Here is a 12,250-nt window from a genome sequence, read left to right on the forward strand (position 1 = left end):
AGCGCTATAATCCCAGTCTCAGCAATCACACTCAATGGGTACCCGCGCTCACTAAGGGTGTACAGTTTCCGGAGGGGCTCCTACAGCCCAAGCACTATAATCTATACGGACAACTCACATGCTATAGCATCAATATCTGGATCCGTACGGACAACTCATGTGATGCACGAATAACTCACGTGCTATAGTATAATATCTGGATCCGCACGTGCCCTTAACTGCTAACGATGTGCAACCCTACTTGTTTTGTTTGTGCGTCTAGTTTTATCCTTTTAAGCATCAAAAGTAAACTCTAGAACTACCAAAGTAGTAGGTCCAAAGCATCTTGGACCATAGGCCTAGGACGTGTAAGCACACAAAGGATGTGATTTAGAATTGAACTAGAACGCGTAGGTAAACAACTTTAAGATAGTAATCGGGTAGCAGGAGATGATATTCTGTGTCCGCTAAATAATATGAGCAACACTTTCCTTTAAGGGAGTTGCAAAGTATTATTTATGTTGCACGGGGTGATCCTTTAGGTTTAAAAACTTAGAACCTCCGCCACAGTTATTGTTTGCGTACTTTGTTTAACTTAGATTAAAATATGCCATATCTTGTAATCTTCAAGATTGTATCAATCGTTTATTAATGTATAACCCGCCTTCTTTCCTATGATCACATATGATAATTATAATCCAGTAATCACATAGAGTAAAATTTGGCTGGGACCCACAGTGTTGAACCTCGAAGAGTGCATAACCCCTTGCCTTTGAGGTAATTTTAGCCCTTGCCTGATCTTCGGTGACAAGAACTAGTTAGAACAGAGTTATTCGTCAATAGGTTCCCTAACGCACCTTAAATAGATAGGTGACGACTCGCATGTCGAAGCCTTCGTTCGCAAGAAAACGGGGCACGACAGCATGACGACTCTACTAGGGATATACTTAGGCTCTTCCCATAATGAATTTTTTCTTGTATGGATTATTTGACTTCTTTAATGTACATCCCCTCCCTATTTCCCTTATTTGATTAAAATTGCTATATCGTGTATCTCCGTCTATTTTCTTCATTTAATAACATTCTCGAATGTTTCGTAAACTTCTCTAACTTCTCACCTTTGTCTTTTTCCTTTCCCTTCTTTCTCTTGTTTATCTTTATCGCATTATTTTCTATCCTTACATGCTTTCATCATGCAAAATATCTCGCAACATGTTATTATTTTCGCATAAAGCATGCTTTTAACATCGTACTCTATTGGTGCCTATTATCAATATAGCAGTGCTTGATGAGTGTACGCGATGTCCTAAAATACCCTTTTAAGCCGGAAAGGCTTATTAGCGGGAGACTAGTCTATCAACGGTGCAGTCAACGGTCTCGTGCCTTTCTGTAATGACCTGGGCGGTCGTTTTGAGTATTACAGCCTTGTTCCCCGGTTAATTGCTCAATTTATGATTTACAGTTGTTGTATGACTTTCCGGGGTAATGGGTTCGGGTCTGATGAGGTTTTGAAATAAATTGAGACAGTTAGTCTCCAAGATAAAAACTTAAGTTGGAACAATTGACCGGATATTGACTTATGTTTAAACGACCCCAAAATAGAGTTCTGATAATTCCTATAGCTCCGTATTGTAATTTAAACTATTTGGAAGTGTAAGTTTGGAAGTTTTACTGGGGAGTTGACTAAAATAGAAATGTAAGTTTGAAAGTTTGATCGGGGAGTTGACTTTTTGATATCGGGGTCGGAATCCGATTCTGGAAATTTGAATAGGTCTGTTATGTCGTTTATTACTTGTGTGAAAATTTTGAGGTCAATCAGACTTGATTTGATAGGTTTCGACATCGAATGTAGAAGTTGAAAATTCTTAGTTTTCTTTTAGCTTGAATTGGGGTATGATTCGGTCACGACCCAAAATCCTAACCTATCATGATGGCGCCTATCTCGATACTAGACAAGCCGACAATATCAATAAACCACAATTTCTTAATGTTTGAAAAACATAATAATTTGAGTTTAATAAAAGGCCTCACAATTTTCGATACAAACACTCCCAAAACCTGGTGTCACTTAATACATGAGCATCTAATATTAATCAAGTCTGGAAATACGGTCTATAATAGTCTAAGACCAAATACAGTAAACAAGGAGATAAGGAAGAAGAGACAAGGTCTACGAAAGCGCTATAATCCCAGTCTCAGCAATCACACTCAATGGGTACCCGCGCTCACTAAGGGTGTACAGATTCCGGAGGGGCTCCTACAGCCCAAGCACTATAATCCATACGGACAACTAACATGCTATAGCATCAATATCTGGATCCGTACGGACAACTCATGTGATGCACGAATAACTCACGTGCTATAGTATAATATCTGGATCCGCACGGATAACTCACGTGATACACGGACAACTCACGTGCTATAGTATAATATCTCACAATCAGGCCTTCTGCCTCACTCAGTCATAAATCTCTCCAGTCTCTCCGGCTCTCAACAATCATGAAATCAGCCCAAACATCTATGATATGATGCATCAATAATGAACAATAGGGACTGGGATAAAATAATAAATTAAACTGTGACTGAGGACAAAACAATAATTAAGCAGATAGTTATACATGTACATGACCTCTGTGTGTCCTAACAGTACCAACATATAGTCTAAACATGGTTTCTAACATGACTTACAGTCAAATTTGCACAACACATTGAGAGCACATAGCTTACAACAAGTTATTCAACTTTACAGTTTTCACGGGACGGACCAAGTCACAATCCCCTCGGTGCACGCCCATACGCCCATGACCAAGCATGTGTGTCACCTCCAAAATAATCACATGATACAAAGTCTGGGGTTTCATACCCTCAGGACCAGATTTATAACTGTTACTTCCCTCAAACCGTGAAATTCTTATTCCGCTAAGCCTTTGCCTCGTGAATTGGCCTCCAAACGCCTCGAATCTAGTCACAAATAATTCGATTCAGTCAATAAAATTTATTGGAATTAATTCAATAAGAAAATGCAAGTGTTACATAAAAATCCAAAATTTAGCACAAAAATCGCCCGTGAAGCCCATGTCTCAGAATCCGACAAAACTCACAATATCTGACAACCCATCCAATTACAAGTTCAACCATACTAATTTCACTCAATTCCAACTCCAAATCGATGTTCAAATCTCGAAAATTTATTTAATGAAATTATAGAAATTTCCTTCAATTTCCCTTGAAGATTTGATAATCTTACACCGCAAATGAAGATTAATTCATGAAATATAATCCCAAGGGAGTCAAAAAGACTTACCCCAAAGTTGTGTGGAAATCTTCTTCTCCAAAATCTCCCAAGCCGAGCTCCAAAATCCAAAAATGGTAAAAAATAGCGAAACCCCAAACTTAAAGGGTTCTGTCCAGCACTTTCACAGATGCGGTCAAGAGGTCGCACCTGAGACCCTCGCTTATGCGGAAATATCTCGCTTCTGCGAGAATAGCTTGGCCAGCCATGATCGCTTCTGCGATGCCTAGGACCGTACTTGTGGTTGTGCTTCTGCGCGACAGGCACCGCACCTGCGAAGACCCTCGCTTCTGCGTGTGTACTGTGGTTTCTGTGACCATCGCACCTGCGAGCCCTTTTCCGCAGGTGCAATCACACCAGAACCAGCAAATCTTCAAAAATTCTTCAACTTCGAACTTTGGTCCGTTAACCCGCAGAAATCAACCTGAGGCCCCCGGGACCTCGACCAAACATACCAACAATCTTATATCCCAATACGAACTTAGTCAAATCCTCAAACCATCTCAAACAACATCAACAATACGGATTCAAGCCTAATGAACTTTGAAACTTCAACATCCACAACCGATGTCGAAACCTATCAAATCACGTACGACTGACCTCAAATTTTGCACACAAGTCACATTTCACATTACGGACCTATTCTAATTTCCAAAATCGGATTCCGACCCCGATATCAAAAAGTCAACCCCTTAGTCAAATTTCCCAAAATCCAACATTCGCCATTTCAAGCCTAATTTCCCGGACACAATCCTAAGTCCAAAATCACCATACGGAGCTATAGGAATCATCAGAATTAAATTCCGAGGTCCTTTACTCATAAGTCAACATCCGGTTAACTTTTCCAACTTAAGCTTTCCATTATGAGACTAAGTGTCTCAATTCATTCCGAAATCTTTCCGGACCCGAACCAACTAACCCGATAAGTCATAAATCAACTATAAGGCATAAATTGAGCAGTAAATGGGGGAACGGGGCTGTAATGCTAAAATGACCGGCCGGGTCGTTACATTCTCCCCCACTTAAACATATGTTCGTCCTTCAACGTGCCAAGAGTTATTTCAAGCCATCAAATCACTATTCCATCTTACCACTCGCGTACCCGGGGGTGATCGCACGTCATCCTATTCGACATAGGCCTGACAACACAATACAACTGGAAATCCTTAATTTAGCCTTAGACTAAAAACCTTGGAAATTAATTCCCAACCTTCAGAATTTCTTTTCAAGATACGAATCTTACATTTACATATTGTATCAATCTAAACAAGTTGCATCGAGCTATAACTATAATCACGGATATAATGACCCAGCATATTACACAACTCGCCCGCTCGTAGCACCATTCCCGATCACAATAACTACTCCAAACCAACAAAATACTAGTATAAAACCCCGCAGTCAATAGACCCTCATTCCACAACACTCGTACACTACCAATGATGAAAGAAACAATCAAAAACTCATAACCACTCATCTGATCAACTAGTCATGGAGCTCTCTCGCCCCAACCAAAACAATAACCCTCTTGAATATACCATAATCAAGCCTGATAGTACCCATTCTAGGTCTAATGACCTTATATTATTAAACACAACTATCCCACAGACACGCCACATCAATATAACTCCAACCCCCATTGCGCAATCCATGTACCCAAATATGGGAGTTGTATCAAGGAATAGAACCATATTGCAAGTTTAACAAGCACCACCACAACCACAATGTTACAACCAACTCCTCAAATTTCGTGAAGAGGATAACCGTAGGTGCATGTACATAATTCCTCAAATACGTTGCTCATGTAATTTTTATCGTAAAAGAAGGAAAGCATTGAAATCTGATAAATTATCAAAGAAATAAAATTCCCACACATGACACGGACAACTCACGTTCTAATAATATGAATCACCCGGCATGGTCACAGGCCTCCAGCCCCAGCATATCATACAAGAGCAATTAAACAAGTACATTTGTATATGATAATGAAATAAGATTCTCATGCTCCTGTACTAGTATAAATAGCATGCCATAGTGTAAGCATGTGCAAAGTCTACTATCACACTTCAAATCGGCAAGTTAACGCGAAAATAGTAACTACCCCGTTTATTCAGAGAATCATCTTCTTTGTAACCTCAAGTATGTCCCAGATAGTTCTCAACAAAGGTACGAATACGGGAAATGTTATAACTTTACGCTTAACGATCAACTCTAGGCATATTATAGCCTAAACATTCTTCTGAGTATAAATACTTGCTCTAATACCCGCACATGGGCTCAAACCTCACATATATATGCACTCATAACGCATAGCTATCACAAATAATTAACTCAACTAGTGCCTCCACTGAGTTAAAATAAAATACTCACCTCAAACAGGTCGCAACCCGAACCAATATACTTCTGAGAACTCCTAGTCTCCAAATTCCTCAAACACATGAATCGCCGTAACTGATCCCAACTCAAGCACAAGAATGACTAACACACCTTCCATTCACGATCTTACCATAAGGAATACTTTTATAATTCTACCATGCATCCTAGCAACAATTTGAATAACAGCAGACTTTCAACCAAGTGAGTATTGCAATACCAATGAACATCCGTAAGTCAAAACACAATGCGCATTTTGAAATGTGCACCCTTCTCAAGGATTACCGACAAGTTATAACATTCATCTAATTATCTGAAATTGACCATTCTGTCCAAAATTCGTGAGCTTTCTTTCAAGAATAAACTTTCACCTTGTACATATAAATCCTAATCCTGCAAAACATACCATATCTATTACGCCATCATGTGACAAGCACAAGAACACCATTATCAACTCTGAATCACCAGCAAATTACATACCCGGTTAGTTATAAACATTCCTTATGTTTTTTTCTAGGAGGGAATCATAATACACAATACATTTCCCACACCAGTAGAAAATATCCGATTCACACCATGCTAGAAACAATCAAGAACACTTTGAAATCTGTTTGCGCATAACCAATCTATCAAAATTGAATTCCTCTAACTCGACCAAGCCACGTAGGTTACCAAACCCAAGAATATTGCCATCAAAATATCTATAGAGTCTCACCATATCATAATTACCCCAAAAGAGCCGAACATGCCATTACCATACTGGTCTAGCCTACTACCCAGTGGTCTTATTTACTTGATTTTCTTCTGAATTATCCTCAAGTTGATACTTCCCTTATCAGAACTCCACGATCCCTACGCAAAGCTCACTACCAGACGTCCTAACATAAAATCGTTTCGCCTTAATGCCCATAAGTTCCTATATTCTTCTTAAGCACCCCCATAAGTAACACAACCGAAATGTCAGCACTGAAAATAGCTTATGTGAATTTAAAATTGTTCTTCTTACCCTTCTTACACTGAATTGTAGAATCCATAGTTATACAAAATTACTGTACATCCCGATACCATCTAATGTAAGTAATCGATTCTAGTGATATACAAATTTGAAACATTTTCAATAGCCACATATACATTTTGAATCCATTAGAACCCTCTCGAGAGTCATCCACTCTGCTCAAATCTAATTTGCTGCACCCAAATGGGCCGAAAGGCACAAGTCCAATTAGCACAACAACCCCCAAAGAAGTAACCATACCTTAACACCACCAATCAAATTCATACTTCGTGCGCACTACGTTAATCAAATTATCAATTTAATCATTCCATGATTTTTGTATTTCTATTATGTGCCATATAACCCGTATTCAGGAATTTCCTTACTCGAGTCATCCTCGATCTCCATTTCTGCAAGTCATAACTGATCCACAAGTATGACTCCGACAAAAACTAAAATTTAATACATAACCCTGAAATCAAATTGTCAATAGCAGGCTCCCCCACTTAGATTTAAGCTGCAATTATATAAACATAGAACCTGTAAGGATTTCTCCTTCTCAATTACCATGATCTAGCACCGTTAACCCGCCAGGCTTCTCAAAGTCTTTGGTTATGCTTTTGATGAATATTCTGAATCACCAGCCACAGTCACACACTCGACCTCTTACCGGGTAGTAAGTAATATTCCTCCCAGAAGCTTCATTAACATCACGTCACCGCTAACTGCTCACAAGAGATAATCCACTCATGGAATTCCTTATCGGCATCTTCCAACGACACTCCACTGGGTGCAACGGCCACATAATCAATAAATTCTCCTGAGCTCATGCTCGCCCACTCTTCTTCACAAATAAGTAAACTTTCAGTTGATGTCAAAAGAGAAAGTTTAACAATACCTTCCGAACTCAAGTCATATTGCACCTGAAACGATAATCAGATCTTCACATCCCTCTTCATTTCAAACAAACTCATTTTTACCATATTCAATCTTTTTTCGTATAGTAACCATCACTCCAAATACAGTCTGTATGCCAAATCACATTCTATCACGATTCCAAACCGTTCTACACCTTCTCAAGGCGCGTGCCTAACCTACCACAGAATCTGTATGCTAATCTGCCACTCTTACTTCGGTTAAACCATCTCCTTTAAGCAATTTCTCAACCTCTACTTCTCCTACTTGACCTGCTAGTACTTTAACCACCGCGAAACACTTCCCGTCGTGTCTTCCCTCATAATTTGCTACCCCACTTTTGCATCAAATCAAAATACATCTTTGTAGCACATGAAGCAATAGATTGTTACCGACCCTAAGCCTCTTCGAAGATCATCTTTCTCGAGCCATCAGCAAATAGAAATACACATTCAATTATAAACCGCTGCACACCGCTATCACTGGCAACCTCCCCTTGTGCACCATTTCATAACACCCTGACCCGAAGGCAAAATCCAAGAAGACCTTAGCACCGGCAGACCATAATGCATTCAAACAAGGACGGCGACACAGCATCACAATGAAAGTTTGACCATGCTCACAAATACCTAGTCTTGTTATTTTAACAACCAAACTTGGACATCTATAGTCCGACTACCTTTCCTGCGCTGAAATTAATTATTAAACCCCTTAATTATGTACTGAGAAATCCTCTCTTCGAGTCATTTGCCACCTCAACACATAACAAGCACCTTACCATTACACCAGTATTGTGCGATAACAACGCATAGCCATCGTAGCAACATGTGCACAGTCTCAAAATCATACAAAAAAATACAGATACTGAGTTGGAATAAAAGAACATTCAAATCGTCTTAACACATCCCCCGGTTACATCATACTCATCAAAAAGCCATTCCACTGCTCATCGAGCCACAAATTTCACTCGTAGGGACATTACAGGACATATGAGTCCAAATGTACAGGTTACAACGGAAGTTACCGAGACTAAGCTATTGTCTAAACCTGGACTCAAGTCCTCCAGACTGGCCCATCACCAAAACACAGAATACATATCTTGAACCTCGTTCATAAAATCCCAAGCCGACGATGCACAGCTGATACCGAGCGCTCACATGCGCATACGAAATGCGTGGAAGGAATTCAAAGAGTTATGTTTCAAGCTGAATCAATTCTGCATGATAGAATACAAGAAAGTGGAATTTTCACCTTGTACATGTAAATCCTAATCACGTACAACACACCATATCTATTATACCATCATGTGACAAGCACAAGAACCCCATTATCAACTCTAAATCACCAGCAAATTACATACCCGGCTAGTTAGAAACATTCCTCTTGCTTCCTTCTAGGAGGGAATCATAATACAAAACACATTTCCCACACCAGTAGAAAATATCCGGTTCACACCATGGCAGAAACAATCAAGAACATTTTAAAATCTGTTTGCACATAACCAATCTATCAAAACTGAATTCCTCTAACTCGACCAAGCCATGTAGGTTACCAAACCCAAGAATATTGCCACCAAAACATTTGTAGAGTCTCACCACATCATAATTACCCCAAAAGAGCCGAACATGCCATTACCATACTAGTCTAGCCTACTACCCAGTGGTCATGTTTACTTGAGTTTCTTCTGAATTATCCTCAAGTTGATGCTTCTCCTTCTCAGAACTCCACGATCCTTACCCAAAGCTCACTACCAGACGTCCTAACATAAAATCGTTTCGCCTTAATGCCCATAAGTTCCTATATTCTTCTTAAGCATCCCCATAAGTAACACAACCGATACGTCCGCACTGAAAATAGCTTATGTGAATTTAAAATTGTTCTTCTTACCCTTTCGGCACTGAATTGTAGAATCCATAGTTATACAGAATTACCGTACTTCCCGATACCATCCAATGTAAGTAATCAATTCTAGTGATGTACAAATTTGAAACATTTTCAATTGCCACATATACATTTTGAATCCATTAGAACCCTCTCGAGAGTCATCCACTCTGCTCAAATCTAATTTGCTGCGCCCAAACGAGCCGAAAGGCACAAGTTCAATTAGCACAACAACCCCCAAATAAGTAGCCATTCCTTAACACCGCCAATCAAATTCATATTTCGTGCGCACTACGTTCTTCAAAATAATAATTTAATCATTCCATGATTCTTGAATTTCAATAAAGTGCCATATGACCCGTATTTAGGAATTTCCTTACTCGAGTCATCCTCGATCTCCATTTTTGCAAGTCATAACTGATCCACAAGTATGACTCCGACCAAAACTAAAATTTAACACATAACCCTGAAGTCAAATTGTCAATAGCAGGCTCCCCCACTTAGCTTTAAGATGCAATTATATAAACTTAGAACCCGCAAGAATTTCTCCTTCTCAATTACCATGATCTCGCACCGTTAACCCGCCAGACTTCTCGAAGTCTTTTGTTAAGCTTTTCATGAACATTCTAAATCACCAGCCACAGTCACACACTTGACCTCTTGCCGAGTAGCAAGTAATATTCCTCGTAGAAGCTTCATCAACATCACATCACCGCTAACTACTCACAAGAGATAACCTACCCGTGGAATTCCTTACCAACATCTTATAATGACACTGCACTGCGTGCAACGACCACGTAATCAGTAAATTTTCTTGAGCTCATGCTCTCCCACCATTTGTATAATTCTGCATTTTCCCTTTTGACATCAACTGAAAGTTCAATAATACCTTCCGAACTCAAGTCATATTGTGTTCGAAACGATAATCAAATCTTCACAACCCTCTTCATTTCAAACAAACTCTTTTCTTCCATATTTAATCTTTCTTCATACAGTAACCATCACTCCAAATAAAGTTTGTAGGCCAAATCACATTTTATCACGATTCCAAACCATTCTACACTTTCTCAAGGTGCGCGACTACCCTACCACAGAATCTGTAGGCTAATCTATCACTCCTACTTCTGTTAAACCATCTCCATTAAGCAGCTTCTCAACCTCTACTTCTCCTACTTGACTTGCTAGCACTTCAACCACCGCGAAACACTTCCCGTCGTGTCTTCCCTCATAATTTGCTGCCCAACAGTTGCATCAAATAAAAATGCATCTCTGTAGCACATGAACCAATAAATTGTTACCGACCCTAAGCCTCTTCGAAGATCATCTTTCTCGAGCCATCAACAATAGAAATACCCATTCAATTCTGAACCGCTGCACACCGCTATCACTGGCAACCTCCCCTCATGCACCATTTAATAACACCCTGACCCGAAGGAAAAATCCAAGAAGACCTTATCACCGGCGGACCATAATGCATTCAAACAAGGACGACGACACAGCATCACAATGAAAATTTGACCATGCTCGCAAATACCAAGTCTTGTTATTTTAACAACCAAAGTTGGACATCTATAGTCCGACTGCCTTTCCTCCAATGCAATTAATTATTGAACCCCTTAATCATGTACTGAGAAATCATCTCTTTGAGCCATTCGCCACCTCAACACATAACAAGCACCTTACCATTACACTAATATTGTGCGATAACAACACATAGCCATCGTATCAACTCGTGCACAGTCTCGAAATCATAAAAAAAAAGATACTTAGCTGGATTTTCGTCATATTCAAATCGTCTTAACACATCCTGCATTTACATCATACTCATCACAAAGCCATTCCGCCGCTCATCGAGCCACAACTTCTACTCATAGGGATATTACCGGACATATGAGTCCAAATGTACAGGTTACAACTGAAGCTACCGAGCCTAAGCTGCGGTCTAAACCTGGCCTCAAGTCCTCCAGACTGGCCCATCACCAAAACACAGAATACACATCTTGAACCTCGTTCATAGAATCCCAAGCTCGGTGATGCACAACTGATACCGAGCACTCACATGTGCATACGAAATACGTGAAAGAAATTCAAAGAGTTATGTTTCAAGCTGAATCAATTCCGCACGATAGAATACAAAAAATTGGAATTTTCCTAAGTGTTTCACAGCCTCTCAAAGATAAGTACAGACTTCTCTGTACCGATCCTCAAGACTCTACTAATCCTACTCATGACTCGTGAGACCTATGTTACCTAGGGCTCTGATACCAACTTGTCACGACCCAAAATCCTAACCTGTCATGATGGCGCCTATCTCGATACTAGTAAAGCTGACAATCTTGATAAACCACAATGTCTTAAAGTTTGAAAAACATAATAATTTGAGTTTAATAAAAGGACTCAAAATTTCCGATACAAACACTTCGAAAACCTGGTGTCACTGAGTACATGAGCATCTAATATGAATACAATTCTTGAAATACATTCTATAATAGTCTAAGACCAAATACAATAAACACGGAGATAGGGAAGAAGAGACAAGGTCCGTGAAACACGATAGCTACCTCAAAATCTCCAGAAAATCAACTGCGCAAAAGAATCAACACCCGCTATATCCATGAACACCTGGATCTCCACACGAAGTGCAGGGTGTAGTATGAGTACAACCAACTCAATAAGTAACAATAACAAATAAGAAACTGAATATAGTGACGAGCTACACAGTTATAGTTCATTTTCAGTAATTCCAGCAAAGAATAGACATGCTTTCAAATCCAGCATTTTAAGTTAAATCAATTCTATGCATTTCAAGTTCTTGT

This window comes from Nicotiana tabacum, chromosome 23, assembly GCF_000715075.1.
Source record: "Nicotiana tabacum cultivar K326 chromosome 23, ASM71507v2, whole genome shotgun sequence".
Lineage (NCBI taxonomy): Eukaryota > Viridiplantae > Streptophyta > Magnoliopsida > Solanales > Solanaceae > Nicotiana > Nicotiana tabacum.